This window comes from Ochotona princeps, chromosome 18 (assembly GCF_030435755.1).
Source record: "Ochotona princeps isolate mOchPri1 chromosome 18, mOchPri1.hap1, whole genome shotgun sequence".
NCBI lineage: Eukaryota > Metazoa > Chordata > Mammalia > Lagomorpha > Ochotonidae > Ochotona > Ochotona princeps.
The window spans coordinates 20,724,341-20,749,494 of record NC_080849.1 but is presented as its reverse complement, the minus strand read 5'-3'; the positions used below and the strand labels follow the sequence as shown (position 1 = coordinate 20,749,494).

General features: G+C 44.0%; 1 protein-coding gene across 4 annotated transcripts in view; it reads right to left on the bottom strand.

Annotated features, from left to right (window-relative positions):
• SMAD2 (SMAD family member 2) overlaps positions 1–23,900 on the bottom strand; it is an 80,693-nt gene extending 56,793 nt beyond the window's left edge. The window contains exon 1 of one of the 4 annotated variants that reach the window (XM_058677007.1): positions 23,678–23,900. The gene's annotated coding sequence lies outside the window, so the exon portion shown is untranslated. Of the gene's footprint in view, positions 1–23,322; positions 23,489–23,644 lie in introns of those variants that run through there. The other 3 variants (XM_058677005.1, XM_058677004.1, XM_058677006.1) reach the window with 3 other exon arrangements.
• Positions 23,901–25,154: the final 1,254 nt, after the last annotated feature.

The following is a 25,154-nucleotide window of genomic DNA, read 5'->3' as shown; positions in this document are numbered from 1 at the left end:
GACATGAGTCAAATACAGTCTTTCTTCCAACACCAAAGCACAATTTACAACACTAGTTTTTTTTGTATTTATACCAAAGTTACAGGCATATAATGATAACTCCTGCAACAATCAACCTCAGGTATTACCTTGGATTTCATATGTAAAAATGAAGACTGACTTCCTTATATCCCCTATCTCCCAACTGTAACTATGCATATCAGTTACTTAATAAGATTCACTAAACTATATAAACATGTTTCTTACATATTTTTTCTTCTCCAGAATTTTAAAATTCATTTGTTTCCTATGAACCTACAATAAATTCTTCCCCCATTCCATCCCAGTCCCTCATTAAACACTTCCCAGAGTCAGAAGCATCAGAGACCAACCAGCTCTCCTTAGGAAGGCAGCCTGCACACCCTACAACCCTGTGTTCTCCCACCACACACTGACTTGCTGCATTACTGCTCTCTGGGAAACATCCTCCTTCACTTTTCTCTGGGTTGGAGGATCTATATCTTAGTACCACACCTTTCTTTTCCTTGGTTCACTCCCCAAATGCTTGCAACAGCAAGGGTCTCACTAGGCCAAACCTAAGAACCTGGATTTCAGTCCAAGCCTCCGGCTCAGTGCCAGGGATCAGAGCCAGCACCTGCTGCCTCCCAAGATGCGTACTAGCAGGCAGCCAGGAAGGCAGTGCACCACAACAGCCCTACAGAAAGGTAGCATTTTTATTTATTTTTTATTGTGTAACATGTATGTAATTTACATGAAAGGCAAAGTTAGAGAGAGAGAGGAGGGAAGAAACAGAGTTTCTTCCATCCACTGGTTCACTCTCTCAATGGCTGCAATAGCCAGAGAACGGCAGTCCAAAGCTGGGAGCAAAGAGCTTCATCCAGATTCCCACTTGGACTCTGTAAGTAAAAGTTCAAGCAAAACCTAAAGTTTAAGGATGTAAATAAATCTTTAAAAAACATTTTAAAACTATTTTTACTTGATGGCTGCAATGGCCAGAGCTGAGCCATCCAAAGCCAAGAACCAGGAGCTTCTTCCTGGTCTCCCACACGGGTGCAGGGTCCCAAGGCTTTGAGCCATCCTCGACTGTTTTCCCAGGCCACAAGCAGGAAGCTGAATGGGAACTGGAGCAGCTGGGACACATGGAATCCCCTATGGATCCCCTATGGGATCCTAGCACTTGCACATAGAGGATTAGCCTGTTGAGCTCCCATAGAGGAGCCCAGTTTTAAAAAAAATTATTTAAATATGTCTGGAAAAATATATTAAGAAGCTGCTAGGGGACAGTGCCGCAGCACAACACATGAATTCTCCTCCTGCTGCACCAACATCCGTATCGGCACCAGTTCATGTCCTAGCTGCTTCACTTCCAATCCAACTGTTTCTGGTCTAGGAAAGAAACAGAGGATGGCTCAATTCCTTGGTTCCCTGCAGCCATGTGGGAACCCTAGAGGAAGCTCCTAGTTCCTGGTTTCCAGCTTCAGATCCACTCAGCTCGACATTGCAACCATTTGGGCAGTAAACCATTGGGTGGAAAATCTGCCTTCTCCTCTATGTAAAAAAATCTACCTTTGAATTAAAAATAATTCTTAAAGAAAAAAAAGTTCCGGGCCCGGCAGCATGGCCTAGCAGCTAAAGTCCTCGCCTTGAAAGCTCCGGGATCCCATATGGGTGCCGGTTCTAATCCCGGAAGCTCCACTTCCCATCCAGCTCCCTGCTTGTGGCCTGGGAAAGCAGTTGAGGACGGCCCAATGCATTGGGACACTGCACCCACGTGGGAAGACCCGGAAGAGGTTCCAGGTTCCTGGCTTCGGCCCACTGCGGCTCACTTGGGGAGTGAATCATCGGACGGAAGATCTTCCTCTCAGTCTCTCCTCCTCTGTGTATATCTGGCTGTAATAAAATGAATAAATCTTTAAAAAAAAGAAAAGAAAAAAAAGCTCCTAAAAACTTCTCAAAAACTTCAAAATGCCAGGATGAACTGCAAACTTCAGAAGCAAGCAGGTTGCAACTGATCAGAACACGTGAGCCCAAAGGCTTCAGCCAATAACTTGAACATGGCCCTGGGACTACATCTAGGACATGCTGGGAAATGGAACTGGACTGGAAGGATGGGAAATTGGTAAGTTTTTTGGGGGGACAAAACCTGAGCGCCCCCATCAAATCAAAACTTAAGCACTGACAGTAAGATTGCTCTAAGATATATATTAACTTAAAAAAAGTTATATACAATCTCAAAAATGAACTTTTCATTAACACCATTCTAAAATACATTTTTCTAACTTAAGATACTCAGACCTTGACATAGTTTATTAGCAAATAATGGTCACAACCTAATTAGTAACCAGATTCACTCACCTCAAAAGGGAAAATAATTAACGGGTCCTCAAGCTCAAATCAAGAGACTATCCCAGTAGGCCTCCCAAGAGAGGCAACATGGTACGCCCAGTCTCATCAATTTAGCCAAGCATCCTATGGTAGGGACACAGAGCCTCGACACACTGCTACACTAGCAATATTGAAACGAGCTGTGGATTAGACATTGAAAACCTGAAGGCAGTCAATAGTATGATTTTGTCTGTCTTTATTGTCATTGTTAATTAATTTATTTGAAAGGCAGAGTGAGGGAGAGAAACAGATTAAGAGATCTTCCCTAGTGGCAACAACAGTAGGGCTGGGCTGGGCCAAAACCAGGACCCAAGAATTCCATCTGGGTTGCCCATATGGGTGGCAGGACAAAGTACTCAGAACATCTTCCAACACCTTTGTGGGTATATGAGGGGATAGTTGGGTTAGAAGCGGAGTAGCCAGGACTCAGTTTGTGCTATTGAGGGATGCCAGGGTTTCATGCAGCAACTTAACCTGCTGTACCACATGCCTGCCAGTAATTGTATGTTTTTCTTTAATAATACAATAGAAATGGTGGGTATGAGGTTTGCTCAGATTGAAGAAATTATAAGTAAAAGATCACCAACAAAAACTTGACAAGCACCACATTAAAACACAAGAGTCTACAGGAGTGGATTCTACAATAATACACATCAATAATGCACTGAAAGATACAGGACATAAAATTACAACTCACCAAAACAAAGCAAAGTTCCATCTAACACATGGGATAATCTACTATAGGAAGCCTGGGACCACAAGGTAGCAAGAGGTGCACCTGGCTAATTGTGGCCCCTGCTGTGCCTCAGAGTGCACTGTAGGGGAACCAACTATATAAACCTTAATCTTATACAACAGTCAGCTTAACACAGAGGACACCATTAATTCAGTCTCTGACAGACTATCACAGAGTGACACTAGAGCAGAAATCTGGAAAGGGCACCAGGCAGAAAGCGCTCAGCATGTTTTCTGAAGACAGGAAATACTTTAGGAGCTAAAAAAAAAAAAAAAAATAGGTTATCACTAGAATGTGAGTACAGGAAGCGCTGTGGTGGGAGATGAGGGGAAAACAAGGCCAGTCCAGATTTAAGAACTAAAACAGAACTCAGTGCTAATGTCAGGAGTATAAACTCAACTGTAACTGAGCACCATGCAATGGTACATTCATCACTACTGGAAGTTTGCAGAGAGGAACAAATTTGATGGCTAATGTTACACGGTCAGTTTCACCTAGGCCTATAGTTAAGACAGGAACCACTAGACTCAGGACAGAGGCAAGTTAGTACAACAATCAGTATGCCCAGCTAGACAGATGGGAGCCTATCTTTCAAAAACTTCAAGAAGGTTTGGTTCCTGAGGACAAGTCCACACTTGCTGCCGCTCCACACCAACCATATTCCTAAAATTAGTCTGAGAGCTTAAGTGTGCTCCTTATGAAAACACTGTTAGAAAAGCAAAACATAGACAGAATCTAAGTGCCCATACTTTTGGCTCAAATATCATCAGCAGTAATGGTTTAAGCTGCCCTCTGGTTCAAGTTCTTATTGTCCATTTCTAATCTGTTAATGTGCCTGGGAAGGTGACAGAAGACAGCCCAAGTGCTTGGGTTCCTGTACCCACATTGGAGAGCCAGTCACGGCTGTCAGTCATCGTGAAGCGAATCAGTAGATGGAAGATTGCTCTCTCTCTCTTTTCTGTAAAGGGATGGACCTGGCTGAAATCAGAGGCCCAGAATTCAATGCAGATCTCCCATATGGTTGCATGGAACCTGCTGCCTCTCAAAATGTGCATCAGCAAGAAACTGGATTGGAAGTGGGGGTGGGATTTCCAATACGTGATACACACATCCCAAGCAGCAACTTAACTGCTCAGCCACATGCCTGCCCTAAGAATGTTTCATTAGGTGAGATGTATTCTTGAAAGTTTCCTATGAAATCTTTTAAATTTCTGTCCTTTACAGCAATCAAAATATCTTAAATTTAAGTCTACTCTGGGGTCATCCAAACGATCACGATTTGAGACTACCCTCCTGATTTCAGTCCCCCAGGTTGAGCAGTTAAACCACCCTGGAACTAAGCGAACACTTACAGTTGCCAGTTTTAACTTTCCATGTCTCAATAACCCTAGAGGCTAATATGGGCCATTACTCTGGAAAATTGTTAACAAAATACTATTTGTTAAGAATATCATTACCATATTTTAACTAGTTGAGTTCTTATTTCAAATAACTAAAGTATGTATTTAGCCAGTATTTCTGAAATCTAAAAACTGAACTCAGGCTAATAAGAAATAATGTGCTCCAAGTAGGACAGCTGAAATAGAAAACCAGACCAATGAAAAATATCAAAATGCAAATAATTTGCAGACTATAACCAGATTTTCTTCCATGTCACCAAGCTCTCTGCTCAAAACTTTTCAGCCTCTGTAAGAACTGAAAACTTCAGATGATAACTTTGTAATTCCCATAGTAAATGATACTTACATCATGTATGGTTTAAAGGAACAGATGATTTTACAGCTAAATAAGAAAGCTTGGGCCCGGCAGCATGGCCTAACGGCTAAAGTCCTCACCTTGAAAGCCCCGGGATCCCATATGGGCGCCGGTTCTAATCCCGGCAGCTCCACTTCCCATCCAGCTCCCTGCTTGTGGCCTGGGAAAGCAGTCGAGGACGCCCCAAGGCTTTGGGACACTGCACCCGCGTGGGAGACCTGGAAGAGGTTCCAGGTTCCCGGCATCGGATCGGCGCGCACCGGCCCATTGCGGCTCACTTGGGGAGTGAATCATCGGACAGAAGATCTTCCTCTCTGTCTCTCCTCCTCTCTGTATATCTGACTTTGTAATAAAAATAATAAATCTTTAAAAAAAAAAAAGCAAGCTTATAAAATGATATCTTAGTAAAATTAGGACTCTAAGCTTACTCTTTGGAAAGTTTCAAGTAAAAGATCTCATTATCCTGAAGATCTAGTAAGTAAAGCTTCAAAGTTACTTACAACTCTGCAACAGCTTTGTAATTAGCACAATCTGCATATTTATTCAACTACAGACCACACTTGCTGCAGATCTTCAGTTGTTCTACTATTCCTACAGTTCTTATTCTAACATAAGTCTTATTGATTTCACTGATTTTGCATTAGGAAAAAGACTCCGAAATTCTTAGAATGATTTTGTCTTACGGAATATACAAATTCATCTCTTAGTCTAAAATCTTTTATAATTTTGCTTCTTTATAACAGAAATCTAATTCTGCCCAACCCCCATAAAGAGGAGGTATTTGTTGAGCATTTAAGTCCACATCAGCAAGCATGAACTAACCTAGCGAGACTCCCTGAGAAGTGGCAGATATTGTGAGTACAAATGAGAGGTCTAGGGCACAAGTTCCTGAAGTTATAGAGATAATACCCATTAGATAGTCGCACAAGCATTTTAGCTTTATTTTTCATATTTAGGTTTCTAATGTCAGAAATCTGATTAAATCATCTTCCTCCAGAATGGCCTCCTTAATCAGCCTTCTATAATAAACTATGTTTTAACAATGCCATTCCTGTAAATATCAAATCTCTATGCAGTAAAAATCTGTTGGGGGAATTTTGTTCCTTGATATACTTATTCACTTAACACCACCATGGCCAGATTTTAAGTACCATTGCTTTCTACTGTAGTCCTGAAACTTGCCAGGATGAACCTCCCCTCATTTTTCAAATTTATGTTAAGATATTGTTGGTTATTTCAAGTTTAGAATGTTAAGGTCCACAAAAACCCTAAGGACTCCAACAGAACAATGAACTGTCAAAAAAAGAACAACATAGTAAATTCCAGTACCTTCCTTCCAGCTGTCAAATCTTGGGATTTTTTTAAAAAACTGAGAAAGAATAGGACAGCTACCACCTGCTGGTTTGCTCCCTAATGCCTAGACAGAACTCAATCCAGGTCTCTCTTCCACATGGGTGGCAGGGATCCCATACTAGAGCCATCAGCACCACCTCCCAGGGTTGGATCAGACATGCAACAGAATCACAAGCCAAGCAGGAACTCAAACTCAGGCATCCTAACTGGTGGCCTCACTGATTAAGTTAAACACCTGACTAAATTTTGCCATATTTCATTAGACACAGACATGTTAGATAGTTTTATAAATCTATCTGATCCCATTTCCTTATTATAGAAAATCACTTTCCTGATTTACATTGTATCCATATAATTTTGCATAAATTTATATGCAAGTTCAATATCATTCACATTTATTTTCACTATTACCATCCAAGCCAGTATGTATATAATACTAAACTCTACTTTATCTCAGCTACCATACCACATACAGTTTGTTGCCCATTTTCCTCTTGACTACTTATATTTCCAATTTCCCAACTCTCTCTACACTGTAACTTAACATACACATACATTTAAGGGCAGTTCACCAAAGGTTGTATTCCATTCCTACAAAGTGAGGGCCATGAACCATTAGTGAGCATGCAATCACTGCAGTACACTGAAAGAGATTATCTTTCAAAAACAACAGCATTTCCTGAAAATGGCCTTATGTCACACGTTAAAAAATATATACATCCCACTACATGTGTACCAAAACCAGCATAATAAAGTCCCAATTTTAGAACATACACCAATGAGTAGAAATGCTGCTTTCCAGCCGCCCTGCTTCTGGATCCAGCCTCCAGCTAACACAGAACAGCAGAATTCCCAGGTGCTTGGGCCCATGCCATACCACAGGAGACCCTGATGAAGTCCACTGGTTTCAGCCTGGCTCAGTCCTGTTTTATAAAAGCTGCTTCAGAGTGAATCAGTAGATGGAAATCAGTCTTTCTGCGTCACTCTGCCTTTCAAGAAAAAATTTTTCTTAATAAAAATCCTTCCATGCACTATGATTTTCCAAAAACAGTAATTCTAATACTGCTTTGGTTCATCTTTAGTTATCCAGTCTGCTTGGAACTTTCTTTCGGAGGGCAAGAGGAGATATCATTCCCCTCCTCAGCACACATAAGCAAATGTGCCCATACTGTGCATTCATGATGCTACTGTGCTTCTAGGTTTTTTTTTTCCTCCCCTTAGCCTGTATCTAAGGCTAAAACAATTTGGCTTACTTGAAAGGCAGTGTTAGAGATCAATCTTCTAGCCTCTAATTTACACCTCAAATGGCCACAACCATGGGATCGGTGCCACAGGATAGTAAGTTAAGCCTCTCAGTGCAGAGTCAGATTCCCACGTGGGCACTGGTTCATATCCTGGCTGCTCTATTTCCAATGCAGCTCCCTGCATATAGCTTCGGAAAGCAGCAAAAAAAAAAAAAAAAAAAAAAAGCCTAAGTCTTGGGGCCCCTGTATCTAGGTAGGGAACCCAGAAGCAGCACAATGCTCCAGGTTCCTGGCTTCAGATGGGCTCGCCTGTGGCTACTGAGAACATTAGAAGCATAAACTAGTGGACAGAAGATCTCTCTCCCTCTAACCGTCCCTTTCAAATAAAATAAAGCTTTAAAACACACACACACACAAATAGCAAACAGGGCCACAACCACTGTTAAGACAGGAATCAAGAGCTTCTTCAGGGTCTTCTATATAAGTACAGGGTCCCAAGCACTTGGGCCATGTTTGGCTACTTTTCCCAACACATCAGCAGGGAGATGGATCAAAGTGAAGCAGCCAGGATTCAAGGGCGCCCATGTGGGATGCTGGCACTGCAGGCTGCAGTGCCAGCCCCTATCATGTCTTAATCATTGAAACTATATAATGTACATCCTGTTGTTTGATATCATGAATTCTCTATCACATGCTGCAAGTTTTACTCAAATGACACTGAACTGATAACAGGAAGCTGAATCAGAATCAGAGAAGCCAGGACTCAGCAGCCCTCTGACCTGGGATGTGCGCATCCCAAGCAGCATCTCCACTGCAGCACCAACACCCACAACTGTGTACAGATGGAATCATACTTTATGTATTCGGTGTATGCTTTAAACAAACTTAAACTATCTATTCTACTGCTAGTTTTCGAGGATTTTAAGATTTATTTATTTTTATAACAAAGTCAGATATACACAGAGGAGAGACAGAGAGGAAGATCTTCCGTCCGATGATTCACTCCCCAAGTGACTGCAACGGACAGTGCTGCGCAGATCCGAAGCCGGGAACCTGGAACCTCTTCCGGGTCTCCCACATGGGTGCAGGGTCCCAAAGCCTTGGGCCGTCCTCGACTGCTTTCCCAGGCCACAAGCAGGGAGCTGGATGGGAAGTGGAGCTGCCGGGATTAGAACCGACGCCCATATGGGATCCCGGGGCTTTCAAGGTGAGGACTTTAGCCACTAGGCCACCGTACCGGGCCCCTAGGATTTTTTTTTTGTCATGAGCAACTACTGAATGTTTTTCATGCCTTCTCTCATCTCTCTCACTAATCCATCAAGATTTTCATATGGCTTTTCTCCTTTAATGTGTTAACACGATTAACTTCATTTCCAGGTTTCCTAAGGTTCATTATTCTTTTATAGCTGAGATAATCCCCAATTAGTCATGGCTGTTTTGTTTTGTGTAAGCACTAGTATTTTACCTAGGATTTTTGTTGTATTCATCAGGGAGACACTGCCTGTAGGGCCCCCCTCTTCATAACACCTAGTTTGAGTATCAAGATTATAATGTTTACAAAATGATTTTTCTTTTTAATTCTTAAATAACATTTTGTACAGACTGAGTATTGGCGGATTCTTTATCTGTTTTAAAATACCTGCCCGTTTAGGATTTCCATTTAACACTCAAAAATTTTTTGAGGAACTTTAAACTACATGTTCTTTAGATTATTAACTACTAACAAGCTTTTAAATCATAAGTTTCTAATTATTAAGCCAATTTTGGTAATACACTTTGCTGGAAATTGTCCACTTAGTCTATTTCCAAACTTAATGTAACAAAGCTAGTGACAGCACACTTGCAGCTTAAAATCTCAATCTATCCACAGCTACTACCTTTCATGTCTACCTTTCAACAGTATCTTTTTCTCCTCTATCAACCATGGCAACTTAAGTCTAGTCAATCTAGAGCATCTTTCACTTAGTTTATCTAGCTGTAACTGCTCTGTTTTTATTAATTTCTACTCTTTACTATTTCCTTTTTTAAACTCAGTACATTCCAAACTGCTTTTCTCATTACATTATACAGTGAGCTCATTAACTTTTATTTACTAATGAACAGTGATGGTTCACTTCCCTTTTAAGTAAATGTACTTTTATTGTAGCCTATGGCTGACAGGTACTTTCATTCTACTTTTTAATTTTCATGGAGATTTTTATTTATAAACATGCTTTTTACCATATTATCATGGACTTAGGAACTTATGGTGCTATTTTCCTGGTACATTACTAATTTAATTGCACTGGGGACTAAGGATATTGTTTGAAAACTATAAATTCTTTGAAATTTAACACTTGAAGTCCAGCACATAACGAATTTTTTAATACCATATACTTGAAATATGTGCGATCACTGGATGTTCACTAACCATAGTCTTTTGATCCTTTATAAGCTTGTCAACTTTTAACTTTTCTTAAATTACTGACAGGTATATTAATATTTCATGTTTATATATATGTGTAATACAATTCCAATTTTATCTGATAGGTTAAGCAAAATTTTTCCACTTCTTGGGCCCGGCACGGTGGCCTAGTGGCTAAAGTCCTCGCCTTGAACGCCCCGGGATCCCATATGGGCGTCGGTTCTAATCCCGGCAGCTCCACTTCCCATCCAGCTCCCTGCTTGTGGCCTGGGAAAGCAGTCGAGGATGGCCCAAAGCTTTGGGACCCTGCACCCGCGTGGGAGACCTGGAGGAAGTTCCTCGCTCCGGATCTGCGCAGCACTGTCCCTTGTGCTCACTTGGGGAGTGAATCATCAGACGAAAGATCTTCCTCTCTGTCTCCCTTCCTCTCTGTATTTGACTTGTAAAAAAATAAATAAATCAGGCCCGGCACGTGGCCTAGCGGCTAAAGTCCTCGCCTTGAAAGCCCCGGGATCCCATATGGGCGCCGGTTCTAATCCCGGCAGCTCCACTTCCCATCCAGCTCCCTGCTTATGGCAATAAATAAATCTTTAAAATTCTGCATATCTTTTTATTTGAAATACAGAAACAGATGAGCAGATATCCCAGCTACCTGCTCACTCCCTAGATGCCCACCACAGGGAGGACTGGGCCAAGCCAACACCATGAGTCAGGATCTCCTTCTGAGTTTCTCAGGGAGTTACCTGAGCCAGCATCTGCCGCCTTCACATACATTAGCAGGAAGCTGGATAAGAAGCAAAAGAACTACAACTAGAACCAAACACTGCACTATAGAACTACAGGTGTCTCACGCAATATCTTAACTGCTGTGCCACAACACAAACCACCTCCTTTATTAGTAACGTTTTTTACTAAAAAGTGTTCAGTTGGATCTTTCTCCTTCATTTTCTCTAACCAACAAATTTAACCTTGAATCATGGCTTTATGAAGAGACTTAAGTTTACTTCTACCATCTTATTTTGTGGTTTCTAATTCCCAAGTGTGTTGCTTGTCTCTTTCCCTGACTCTACTGACTTTATTTTAGTTCTTTTGGAGAGTTTCCCCTTAAGTTTTATAATAAAAAACAAACCCATCAGTAGGTTGCAGGTAAGGGCACGAACCTATTACAAAACAATTAAGAAGGAATTATAAAAGGAAATAACTGGATCCAGCACAATGGCTCAATGGCTAAATCCTCACCCTGCAAGCCCAGGCTCCCATTCGGGTGCCAGTTCGTGTTCTGGCTGCTGTACTTCCCATCCAGCTCCCCGCTTGTGGCCTGGGAAAGCAGTAGAGGACGGTCCAAAGCCTTGGAAACCTGCACCTGCGCTGGAGACCCGGAGGAAGCTCCTGGTTTTAGATCAGCTTAGCTCCAGCCACTGCAGTCATTTGAGGAGTTAACAAGCAGATGAAAGGTCTTTCTCTGTAAATTTGATCTACCTTTCTAATAAAAAAATCAATCTTACAAACAAGAACAGAACTCATGAACACAGGAGTAACAGATAAGAAGAAAACAAGCAAAATTCTGATAGAAACTGTGAACAGATCAAGACTGTTAATTCTAGGCTAGCCACAGAGAATCCTCACAGCTAAGTAACTGACAGCAACAGTCGGAGCAATCAGGAGGGGAAAGAAAGGAAATGGTTGGGACTGGGTGAGAATCCCTTGGGAAAGACTCCATGTCACTGGGAACTGCCCCTCTGCCGTAATGTCTGTCCCCTACAGTGGGGCAGTCTTCCTGAATGAGAACACGGCTGACTTTACTGAAAGTAAACGCTGAATGCAGACTCCCAGGTCACTTCCTCCACAGGGTGTTAGCTCCCAAATACTAGCAGCAAGACTCCCCTGACCCTAAAGTGAGATCAAGAAATTCTTTCCTAGGGTACCTGGCCAAGCCAGGACAAAAGGCATGCAGACACAGAGTTCAGCAGCCCACTGCACTTCCTCCACAGTAAAATTGGAAAAAGACAAGCCTCCTCAGCCTGCAGTTTCTGATTCATTTTTGAGCCCTCTACTTATTAATCAAAAATTACCATTTCTCTGTAGAAAAAATAACAAGAAAATGCAGCTCCAACAATACTGAGACTACACCAAGAAAAAGAAACATTTTAAAAATCAACAACAACAACAACAACAAAAAAGATTCAGCAAACCAGAAACAAGAGCCACATGCTCTGACACAGAGCATTCAAAAAATACAGAAACTATCAGGTAGGCTGGTAGCTCATGACAGCAGCGGTGGAGGTGGGGAGGTAGGGTCAAAAGCAAAGTCGAAGTAATTTCCTAAACAGAAAAATCAATAAACAAAAAATATTAGAAAGACCTCAGAGGTAATGGAGAACATGAAGCCAAACAAATTAATAAATAAAAATCCCTTAACTGAAAGATGGAGAATTTTCAGATGGAAAGAGACCCTCACAAGCCCAGCAGAAGGCATGAAAAAGCACTTCTTCCAGGCCAACAACAGTGAAACATCACCTCACTGCGGACAAGGCAAGAGCCTGAAGTCTCCAGGGAGAAAAGAGAGGCCATACAGAAAAACGTAACGGTTTTGGTTTTCTCAACTACTTGTAAGTGTTAGAATGAACAGAGCATTATATCTTCATAGGCCTTAAAGCATCACTTCCAACCTAGATACCCATTATACAGCCAGGATGAAATAAAGGCATTTGCAGACACATTAACATCTCCAAATATTTACCTAACAAACGTTCTCATAAAAGGTTCTATAAGACTGATTTCATCAAGAGTAAAGCAAGAGAAAAAAAGAAATCCATAATATGACAGTGAAAGGGAATCCCAGAATGACTGCTGTGTGGCAGGCAGAGACAACCAGCACAAAGTAGAGCAGCCTGAAAAACGCGCAGCCAAGCCTTCCTCCGAGGTGAGCCATGAAGTCAACGAAACACCATCTTCACTGATGAGTCCCCTGATGATCATGGGAAATGGATGGGAAGCGGTAAGGGGATGCAGGCTATTATGGCTAGAATAAAACACACAGACACCTAATCCCCAAGGTCTTAAAATCTTATATAAACAGTTACTGCATTAAGGGTGGAAACTTGATCTAATAGTGGCGTCTGGAAAGTAGGCCTTATGGGAAATCTAAGTCACTGGGGGCTTGCCCTGGGAAGGTAGCAGCCATAAGAGTTGAGCATATATAAGCCAAGCATGATTCTTGTGTGTGTCTGCTTTACTGTTCACATTATAATTGACCCTCTGCCATCCTCCAGCCTTATCAGATGCCTGACCCAATAGGGCCACTTGATGGACAGTGAACCCCTAAAACTGCCAGGCTGAAACAAAACTTCTTTCCTCCAAAAGTTTCTACCTGGCATTTTAAAGTCATAAAAAGCTGACTGCTAAGAGTGTTATCAATAACTTAGCCAGCAATCTCCAATAGCACAGATTACAATGCCAAAGAAAAAAAAATTTAGTGGAATGTCTTTATATATACATGTTTACACATAGAATTTCTTTTGACCAGTGCTATCGGACATGTTATAAAAAATCACATATGAAATTCTAAATTTTCTATAACCATATTAAAAAGGTAAAAAAAAAAAATAAGTATACCTTGGCTCAGGATGCTATAGCAAAGTACCACAGACTGGCTGACGCATAAGAACTTTCTCTTAGTTCTGGAAGCCCAAGATCAGGTGCTAGCACAGACGGATTCATGAAGACCCTCCCCCAGGTGGCATTTCTGATGCATCCTCAGGTTGGGGGTGGAGACTAAGAAAGCCCCCTGAGGTCACTTACACAAGTGTAAAAATTCCATTCAGGAGGGCACCAGCCTCACAACCTAATTCTTCCCCCAAAGTCCCAAATACAACATATAAAGTTACAATTATAACATAAATTCTGGGAAAACAAATTCAGCCCATATGATGAAATTAATAATTTTAATAATTTATTCATCTGTTCCAATAAACACAAAATATTCTTTCATTTTTCAAACACTATTAAAAACTGAGATAGCTCATATTCTATCTTTTTTTAAAAAAATTTATTTATTTTTTATTACAAAGTCAGATATACAGAGAGGAGGAGAGACAGAGAAGATGATCTTCCGTCCGATGATTCACTCCCCAAGCGACCACAACAGCCAGTGCTTCGCCGATCCGAAGCCGGAAACCTGGAACCGCTTCCAGGTCTCCCACACGGGTGCAGGGTCCCAAGGCTTTGGGGCATTTGGACTGCTTTCCCAGGCCACAAGCAGGGAGCTGGATGGGAAGTGGAGTTGCCGGGATTAGAACCCGGCGCCCATATGGGATTCCAGCACATTCAAGGCAAGGACTTTTAGCCGTTAAGCCACTGTGCCGGGCCCTCATATTCTATCTTGTTACAATCAGAAACCTAGTGTGGGGGCTGGTATTTTGGCACAGTGGATTAAGCTGCTTGCATCCCACACTGAAATGCAGGTTTGAATCCCAACTACTCCAAGTCCAATTCAGTTTCCTACTGATGCATCTGGAAGACACCAGATTATGGTCCAAGTACCCTCCCCCATTTGGGAAACCAGTATAGGATTTCTGGCTCCTGGTTTAGGTATGGTCTAGACCAGGATGGTGCAGTCATCTGGGAGAGTCAACCAGTGAATAAAAGATAAGCCTATTCTCGTTCTTCATTGCTCTGCTTTTCAATAAAGTAGTAAATGTTTTTCTAAAAGATGTCTAGTGTGTATTTTACACTGGCAGCCTATCTGAATTGAGGGATATCAAGATTTCACAGCTACATGTGATTAATGGCTATGCTGCTGGACAGAACAGTTCTAAGAAGGCTCCACAAAACCTAGTAAGAGGGCCCGGAGCCATGGCCTAGTGGCTAAAGTCCTCGCCCTGAACGCCCCAGGATCCCATATTGCCACCGGTTCTAATCCTGGCAGCTCCACTTCCCATTCAGCTCCCTGCTTGTGGCCTGGGAAAGCAGTCGAGGATGGCCCAAAGCTTTGGGACCCTTACCAGTGTGGGAGACCCGGAAGAGGTTCCAGGTTTCCGGCTTCGGATCTGCGCAGCACTGGCGTTGCGCTCACTTGGGGAGTGAATCATTGGACGGAAGATCTTCCTCTGTCTCTCCTCCTCTCTGTATATCTGACTTTGCAATATAAAAGTAAATAAATATTTTTAAAAAGTAGAAATTATAAAAAAAAAAATCCTAGTAAGAGCAGTTGCACTCCTGGAAAGTGGACCCTAGCAGCAGGAAGGAGATGTATGGCAAACTTTCATAATTTACTGTATTTTGCTCCTTTTGAATTCTGCACCATGTGCAAGTATCACATATACAAAGAATGATATATTCCCCAAAACAGATTACAAAGGTAAGCTCAAGTTTACTACTATACATCTATTTTGCAGAGTGTATAATGACTTATAAAGGAAGTATCTGTTAAAACACTGCTCATTACATCACAAAACTGGAAACAACTTCAATGTTCAATAAGGAATGAGTTATTCATACAGAAAAGTATTATGCAGCCAAAGAAAAGAGGCACTCACTATGTACTCACATAATTTTCAAAACATGCTATTAAGTGAAATAGAAGACCATTGTACTAAAGGGTAATATATACAAAAACGCTCACATAAACATAAAATTTTGGAACAATACACAAAACCTTAACAGTATAGGTCTTTGGAAAGGCCACTGGGAAGCAAGAAACAGTCTGGTAGAGATTTTTCACTGTGTATTCCTTAATTTCTAATTACAAAAATGTACTGTCTCTTAAAATTCACCTTCCCAGACCTTGCTGTAGATGTTTTAACCTCGTCCATATTTAAGTCCATCTATTACACAGGGCTTTTCCAGTTCCCCCGTAGAGTTAGGAGACTTCTTTTCCTCAAACTTTTCACACTCAAAAAGTTTGGCTATTTTTAAGCCTACATTTCCCAGGGTTCTTTCGCCATCCCTCAAATGACATTACAACTTCATCCCTAGCTTTTAGATCCTATTCTAGCAAACTCCCCACAACCAAATTTTTCTTAGCACTGGGTGATTTTCTTCCAGTATCTGGGAACTTTCTCTTAAAATCAAGTGCATACACAAAAGAAAACTTACCCTTCGTTTCTCCTAACATTTCCTTGTGTTTGCAATAGGAAGAATGGATCTGTTTATTTGTGTCAATTTAAGAAACTTTACGTAGTCAATAATGGCAAACACCTGAAGAAGGTAGTATGAATATCAAGAAGACTGCTAAATCTGGCAGTTGTTTTAGGAAGGCAGTGGGAAGAAAAATAGAGCAGAAAAGGCAAAAAGCAGAAAGCTGAAGTCAAAGAGGAATGGAATCTAGAGAACAAATGCAGACTCTTCTTTTTTAAAAGTATGGAGGTAACAGGGTTCGGCACAGTAGCCTAGCGGCTACAGTCCTTGCCTCACACACAAGGGATCCCATATGGGCACCGGTTCTAACCCCAGCAGCCCTGCTCCCCATCTAGCTCCCTGCTTGTGGCCTGGGAAAGTAGCTGAGTACAGCCCAATGCCTTGGGACCCTGCTACCATGTGGGAGACCTGGAAAGGCTCCTGGCTTCAGATCAGCTCAGCTCCAGCTGCTGGGGCCACTTGGGGAGCGAATCATTAACGGAAGATCTTGCTCTCTTTCCGCCTCTCTACATATTCGACTTTCCAATAAATATATATGGAGGTAATAGAAATTTCAAGTATCTTAAAACTACAGAAAAATGCAAAATTTCCCCAATATACCTATATAAATTTTAAGAATAAAAAATTAATATTTTAATGAAAAATACCTGAAAACGATAATGCTATCTCTTCTGGGATACCTCAAATCCTACTGCAACAGTATAAAATCATTTTGTTAGATTTTTGGCACTCTGCTAACTTCGGCAGCACATATACTAAAATTGGAAAGACTTTTGGCAGTCTACATACAAATATCACATCAAGTAAGAGAAAAAAAAGGCAGCATCGCTAATATCTTGGAATTTCACAACTGTTGTGGTCAAAGAAATCTTAGCCAGGACAATAGAAAGCATTAAAATACATAAAAATCAATTTTTCAAAACCAGATTTCTCACTCCTCGCTGAGCCATGTTCTGTCCAAAGTTGTAAGCTGAAAAGGAGACCCTGCCAAGTGGAAACGTCAAGCTGGCCCCGTGCAGCGTACTATGCCTTTTAAACAAAGGCAAATAGAAAACATTCATGAGTTCCATTTTATGAACTGTCAAAACCTAATGTGAGGGCTTGATTTTAACCCTAAAGGCAATCATTAGGTCAGTGAAAGTTCCCATTACCTAGGGTCTGCTGCACATACTCCTTTCCCTCTGAATGAGTAGGGCTGGAACCCACAGCTCCATAACTGGCTTGTAAACATGCTGCTTACACACCAATCTATTATTCTCAGACTGCAAGAAAGTACCCATGAGGGGACTGTACAGCCCAGATTCAAGGCAGCAGCAATACCAGGTACTCCCTTTTCCCTTCAGAGTGCCAGAGAGCAGCACCTACTACCCGCATCTACTCACATGGGTAGGGCCTCAGGCGGGAACCGTTTCATCACAGCAGACTCTGGGGCAGCACTGCCCAGGAGAACTTACGACGACAGTAAAAGGCCCTCGGTCTCTGCTGCCCATACAGCTGCCACCAGCTACTCGCCTGCCCAAAGTTAGATTAAAATCAATCACAGTGGCCACATTTCCAGAGTCAAACAGCCGGGCGTGGCTGCAGCTACCTCCAGGAACATGATTTCTTTAAGATCCCATTGTTCCCAGGGGGACAGCGAGAGGAACACTGCAGCAGAAGGTTCAGGAAAGCTCCCACAAAGGAGGCTCTCCTTTCATCTGCTCTACATTTGAGATTATGCTTTATGTTCTTTAGGCTTTTCTCCGGCTGCTGCTGAGAGCACAGGTGTGCATGCTTGAAGCATGAAAACTACTAGTTCAGAACAGAAATGGCCACACAAAGACCTCAGCCAGTGCTCAGCCCTCCTGATGCTTCAAACACTTCTAAAGCAAAGCTTCATTAACCAGCTAACATTAACTACAACCTAACCAGCTGACTATATTTAAAAAGTTGATGTAAGCATAGAAAATTTGCATTCATTGACACAAATAAACCACCTCTAGTCAACAAAGTGTCAATAGTTCCTTCAAATCAAGGCAGAGGGCTCTGGTCCACCTCCACCAGACCATTTCTAAGGAGTTTATGCTGTGTCCTCTGGACTCGCTGCTCACCATTTTGAAATGAAAGTTGTGATTAAGAACAACAATGTGAGTGCTTAAAAGACCTTTGTCATTATCTTTTCCGCAGACTGGCTGAGACAACATAGGAAATGCAGTTTACTTCTTAACACAACACAGGACATCATACACTTCCTGGGATACTCTGATTCACAGTCTTTTACAAAAGACATAAGGTCAGGAACAGATAGGCTGTACTCTTCCCTACTAATCAAACATTAAATCCAAAATGACCCTGTTTCCCCGTAAGAGGGAGGGAGGGAGGCAGGATACTGTGGAATATGCAGGGAACTGCAGGTTTTCACATGTAAACTTAACAGACCAAAATCACAGTGCACACTCAGTTTCCATCCTCAGTTCTCCAGCTTAAAGTCAAGGTAATCCCAGATTGTAAAAAATTCCAGCACTATTTGGAGAATCAATGACAATTTCAAAGCAAATTCAAATGTTAATGAGAATAAATCACTTTAGGATTTGGTTTTTCTTAAAGGCCTACCTGATTACCAACCATCTAGCCTACCAAAGTGGCCTGGCGGTTAAAAATGTAGGTAAGGAAAGGAGAGTCACTCATGCTCTATAAAGTCACATCACGGAATCACCTAAGTGGTTCCAGCTACCTGCTCAAGTTAGAGCCGGTGTCTAAATCCACCTGCTGTAGCAAAATTATATTCTCCATAATTAAAACTGCTGAATCAAAGCTGGGAGCTATCTTGGAGATGTAAATTCAAAATCAGTACTGAAATATGTCCTCAAAACAATTACACCAATCTGAAAAATGATCCAAGTTAACTGATAAAAAGCAGTAACCCTCTGCATTTTAAAAAGATTCATTTTTATTGGAAAGGCAGATTAGACTTCCGAGTCTCGCACGCCAGTGAAGGGTCCCAAAGCTTTGGGCCATCCTCGACTGCTTTCCGAGGCCACAAGCAGGGAGATGGATGGGAAGTGAAGCAACCAAGACACGAACTGGCACCCACGGTGAACACTGGCACTTGAAGGCAGAGAATCAGCCCGCTGAGTAGCTGTGTAGGTCCTTAGGAAGGAGGATCTTAACAAATTACCAAAGCTAATAATAGATAGATATCATATAAAAAAAAAGCAAGCTGCCTTCAAAAATGAAATTGGCTGTCTATACTTGCTCAATCCTAGAAATCTAACATTTTCTTCTCTCAAAAGCCTAAGTGAAGTTTTACATGACATTCCTGCACAACAGCAAAAAAAATGACTCTACAGAGAAGGTGTAACACAAGGTGCTATACCACTAAGATCCCGGCCCTTCATCACTTCTGGCTAATGCAAAGGCTGTTCAACCAGGAATTGTGGCTCTCTAAATGGCGAACAAATCAAAGTTATCTAGGTCAAGGCAGGTATGTGGGTCTTTCACCAAGTCCCTTCAGGAACATCTGTCAATCGTCCTGAAGGACAATCTAAAGTATATTATATAGATTAGCTTAAATCATGTTTGGGAGGATCTAAGAATTTGCTAACTGATTAATAATCATGACTAGGTTTTCAAGTCTGGTCCTGCACTCAAGGGCCCCCAGACATTCTGGTCAGGCTCTGCAGATTACCTCTCTTATCCTCACAATGCTGGGATCTGTTTCTCCTTACAACAGACAGTACTCCTTCCCACCTTCCTCTGCCCCACTCCACTACCCATAATCTGCTTGTTTCTAATCTCCTATGGGTTTAGAAGCCTGATAACTTGGCTTGTTAGAAACATTTTAACTACATGCCAACAGGTTCTGATTAGGGTTCTCAAAAGCTTTCTTATGCTCTGAGATAGGGACTTGAACAATGTGGTTACCCCAGGTCTTTGTTTTTTAATGGCTATTTCTCCAGGATAACAGTGTCGGCAAATCTTGTGGATTAGAAAGAGCCCAGAAGAGTTAAACTCACAACCAGGAGAGAGAAAAATATCTTTACGTCTAGCCAGTGGAAATCACTTAATCCCTACAAGAATCCTAACAGGCAGGACTTACTGCACCCATTTTCAATCAAAAAAACAAGCCTCCAGAGTTAAGCAATTTACCTAATAATGTAACTGAGAAACCAAGTGTCAACCTGGAGCTCTGAGTCCAAAGCCCAAGGCCTTTCCTTTACACAAGACTGCTACCCAACCTTGATTCTGTTTTACACTTCAGCCCTAATTCTTTCAACAAACCCTGACTCAGGTCGCTTTTTTCCCTGATTAAGTTTCTGCAAACTATAAGGCAACACGTCAAACTAATCTACATGGCTATCTCCGTTCAACAACAAATCTATTTGTCAAAAATCAGCCATTCTTCACTTTTCAGACTGCAAAAACATTAACTGGATCCCTCCCTACACTCGCGCACACGCACACACAGTGATCGCTCCAGTGACACTTTACATCCTGTCCAAACAGCAAGCACGGTGAGCATACTTTAGAAGCCAGCTCACTAACCTATGTACTACAAGTGTTCCCACACTTAGCACGCTAACCTAACGTTAATTATCTTACTCTAAACACGAGAAATGGAGCAGGCGATATGAAAGGTTTCCACTTCCCTAACTCCACTAAGGAGCAGGAGTAGACTTATTGGCTGTCAAGACACTTAACTGCCTGACACACTGAAAAACAACAAAACTAGTTAATACACACTATTTGTCCGATAAATGTGAATTGTCTAAGTAATGTATAACCTCTTCTGATCCAGTTTTGAACCCCTTACAATTTACATTTTAAAATATTCATTAATTTGAAAGGCAGAAAGACACACACACACAGAGTTCATTCCCCAACTGGCCATGGCTGGGCCAGGCCAAAGCCAGGAGCGTGGACCTCCATCTTAGTCTCCCACAAGGGTGACAGGGACCCAAGCACTTCCACCATCATCTGCTGCCTTTCCACGTGCAAGACCAAGGAGCTAGATTGGAAGCAAAGCAGCTGAGACTCGAACTGACACTTTAATATAGGATGGCCACTATATTTTGCATTTTCTAACAACCCTTGTAATGTGTAAACAAGCTTACTCTTACAGAAATTGAGGGTCTAAAACTGGCTCCTCTACTTCCATCACAGGACAAAGAAAAAGTCATATCCCTCTTCAGGCTCTAAAAACGCCTCCTCTCCAAAATATGAATGAGCCTTTCCATCTGCCAGAATGCACTAAACGTAACTTTTATTTACACCACAAGAAAACTCTATTAAAAAAAAAAACTGCCACAAAACGAAGCTTTGGGCATCCTGAACACAATCAAGTATAAACAAACAGGAAAAAATTTTTTAGAAACCTAAAAGTAAAAACTGGCAATATTTGCAAAACAGAAATTCAACAGGTCTCTAACCAGCAGTGTCTGAAGCCAGTGTTTTTAATTGCCATTCCCGCATTTTTCCCCAATGTGAAGCAGTGAGATTCTAACATGATTCTAGCACTTAAAACATGAAAATGCAAAACATGCAAAGGGAGCCTCTTGCCCTGCTGAAGTAGAAATGGATCTCTTTCTACTAAACAGAATTTCTGCTTAAACACAAAATCCCCATCTGCCATTCCCAATATTCCCACTTTGGAGTTAAAAACGCATGCATACCAACCCTGACCAACCACAAACAGGAAATCACCCTGATCAATTTCTTGTATCACTATTATTTAATTACAGATAGTGTACAGAATTAACCTTTTACGGCTAAGTACTGGCAGGAACGACCTTGAAAAACCCAAAAATTATTGGACACCTAAAATTCAAAATCACACTGCAAGGTTAATGCATAAGAATCAACATAGTACATTAACAGTAATTTCCTACTAAAACACTCCTAGGAATGGATGCCTCCATCCACATTACGTTAATTAAACGCAGCCAACACACCTGGTTAAACACAACAGATTTCAATAGTAACAGGGCAAGTGGACACTCTGTTGAGCAATGTTCAAGGCCATCGACTATTTGTATTTACCACTACAGCTAAGTTTATGTCAAAAACTGAGAAACCTGGAAAACAAAACCTGTTCCTTTTCAGAATTTAATATAAACGTTTGCCAAATGACCTTCTAGTAAAGGAAATTCTCTAAACATCCTGTAGGGGTTTTAAGGCAAATGAAGAAACCCTCCACTACCATACCCTGATAAAGCACATCTCACATGATTCCTTCCATCTGTGTTACATTTGCCTACCTCATGTAGGAAGCAGTTCACCGCTCATTTAACTATCTTACACTTCTCCCTCACAGGGAAACTTTTCAAACCTGAGGCTGAAAGTAGAACCACCAATGTATTTCCTGCACAGGTAACAGCATATTTATTCCACTATGTTCAAGAAAAGCATCCTTAGCAGCGGTACAAGTACAATTCACATGAAATTAGACAGAAGAACATGACCAAAAAAAAGTTTCATTTGGAGATTCATTCACGTATCAGGAACCGTTCTTGAAAAAGAATTACTCCCAGGAAGTTTACCGGATCGGTTAATACTTTACATATGACATTTCAAAATATCAAGTTAAGGTATCCCAACAGTAACGAACAAGCAATGACTTAGAAATGCTGCTTCCCAATTCATTCCATCTAGAGGTTAAAAAAAGGGGGGGGGGGCGGTTCGTAAACGACAAACTGGTAGGGTCCAAAAGAAGCAGCAAAAAAAAAAAAGAAAAAAATGCTTTGCTCTTCCTTTGCAGCGAACGAAAGTTTATGAAAAAGCCAAAAAGTGCCGACCCACGAGTAGACGGTTCCACTAAAGACAAGATTATGAACACCAAGTTTGCAATCCACGGATTCGATTTGCGTGGCGACAGAGACGAGCGGGCTAGCTCCGAGCAACTCTGCCAGGCGAGCGGGACGAGAGCGCACACACACTCACAGCCCCTCGACAGCCCAGAACTACGACGTTTAACAAAGGTTGCAGCACCCGAAAACAAAAAGTGGAGGCCAAGTACCACCCGCTGCCCGCACGCTCCCAACTCCTGCAACTAGAGCTCCGGCCGTGGGCTGTGGCAATCAGAGCTACAAACTACCCAGCGCGGCTGCCTCCGGGCGCAGAGCACCGCCGCCGGCCCACCCTCGGGGCGGCTCGCGACGCGCAGCCCCTTCCTTCGCGGCCCACTCGCGCCCGGCGCGCCGCCCACGACCCCAACCTCGCCCCACCCCAGCCCCCCACCCGGCCTCAGGGACCATGTGACCCCCCCCCCGCCAGCCGCCGCCATGCACAAGCACACCCCTCGCCCGAGGCCCGCGGCGCCCGGGCTTCACCTGCGCCGAGGCGCCAGGTCCCGCCCCGTCCGAGCCAGGGGGCCCGGGACCTTTTGTTCCCTTCCTCTTCCCGAAGGGATGGAGGGGGGCTGGAAGGGGGAAACAGGACAAGGGAGGCGGAACTGAAAACACTCCGGACGCCGTCCCCGCGCCCCGCCCCCAGGCCCGTGCCCGGCCGGCCGCTCCGGCTCCCGTGCAGGGTGGGGGCCCGGCCGCCGCCGCCGCCCGCGGGCAGGAGGGGGTGGGGACGCGCGCGCCCCACCGCTGCCCCTCCTCCCCTCCTCCAGCGCCCGCACAGCCGTGCCCGCCGCCACCGGCCCACCTCCGCTTCCGCCCTCGGCCGCCGCGCACCCACCTCCGGGCGGCTCGCTCGGCGCTCAGGGGCTGCAGGCTGGCGAGCTGCTCCTCCGCCGCCGCCGCGGCCGCGCGGGTAGACCCGCCTCCCACCCCGGGCCGCGAGCCCCGCCGATTCGCCGGGGCTGGCACCCTGCCTCCCGCTGATTGGCGCCCCCAGCCGCTCGTTAGGGCGCGAGGCACGCCGGCCGAGCGCCGCGCAGGGCGCGCACGGAAGACGGAGGGAGCGGAGGAGGGAAGCAAGGAGGCCGAGCGCCCCGCGGGAAGGACCGGGAGGCGCGCGCGGGACTCGGGGAGTCGCGCCGGCCGCCGCTTCCCACCTCCCCTCGCCTTCGGCCCGCCCCGCCTTCCCGGCCAGACCGGCGGCGCGCGCGGCCAATCAGCGCGCGGGGAGCTCGGGGTGTGAGCCGCGCGTCGGGGGCCTCGAATCGGAAGGGAGACGTCGCTCGCTGATTGGTCCCGCCTCCCCCGTCGAGCGTGAGGCGAGGCGAGGCGAGGCGCGGCCCGGAGGGGTGGGACGGTCTGGGTCTTCGCTCGAGTTCGTGGTCGGCGCGCTCCTACAAGGGTTCAGGGGCGGGAAGGGACAGGGGGAGAGCCCGTACCCCACCGCGTGGGCCGACGAGCCGGCGACCACTTGCCCCGGGCCCTTCCGTGGCCCGTCGCCAGCGCCACTGGGTAGGGTTCTGTGGCTGAGGGAGTCCCGCCGGCCAGTTCACCCTCCGTCCCGAACCTGGAGTTTACACGTGCTCGAGTGCCGGGAGGCCACCAGCCTGCCCGCAGGATGGGAGGGCCACACCGCGGCCAGGAAGAAGCTGGCGGAGAAGCCCGGGTACCAGGCCGACAGCTGGCCGCGCCCATATGCAAATGAGCGGGCTGTGGGCGGGACCGAGGTGGAAAGAACCCGAGAGCCGCGATCCATCGGTTCTGTGCCTGTGGGGTCTGGCCAGGAGGTTCCGGGTTCTCTTTAACCTGGATCTTGGTTTCACCTTCGATAAAAATGGCATTTAGTAATGCATGTAACGATTGGTCCTCGTGGAGTGTAGAAGATGAGTACTTGGCACAGTGTCCTTTAATTGCTAGGTTATCTTCCCCTTGCTCTTTGCTCCACTTTTCTAGCGATGTTCCTTGGCCCTATCCCTCGTTTCACCCTGAGGGCATCGAAGCCCCTGCGAAAAGAGCTCAAACTAAGCCCGTGAAGGATTAATCTGGACCCTACTAGTGGGCCCGACGCAGCGAATAAAGCCACTGTCTGCTAGACAAATAGCCTATATGGGTAACAAGCTGAAAAAATCCCTGCTGCTGTGTTTACAATCCAGCTCCCTGCTACTGCACCTGGGAAAAGCAGCTGAAGTGCTTGGTCCCTTGCCACTCATGTGGGAGACCTGTGTTGAAGCCCCTGTCTCCTGGCTTCCTTGCCACCTGGGGAATGAACCAGCAGATGGAGGAAGTCTGTCTGTCCCCCCCCCCACACACTCTAA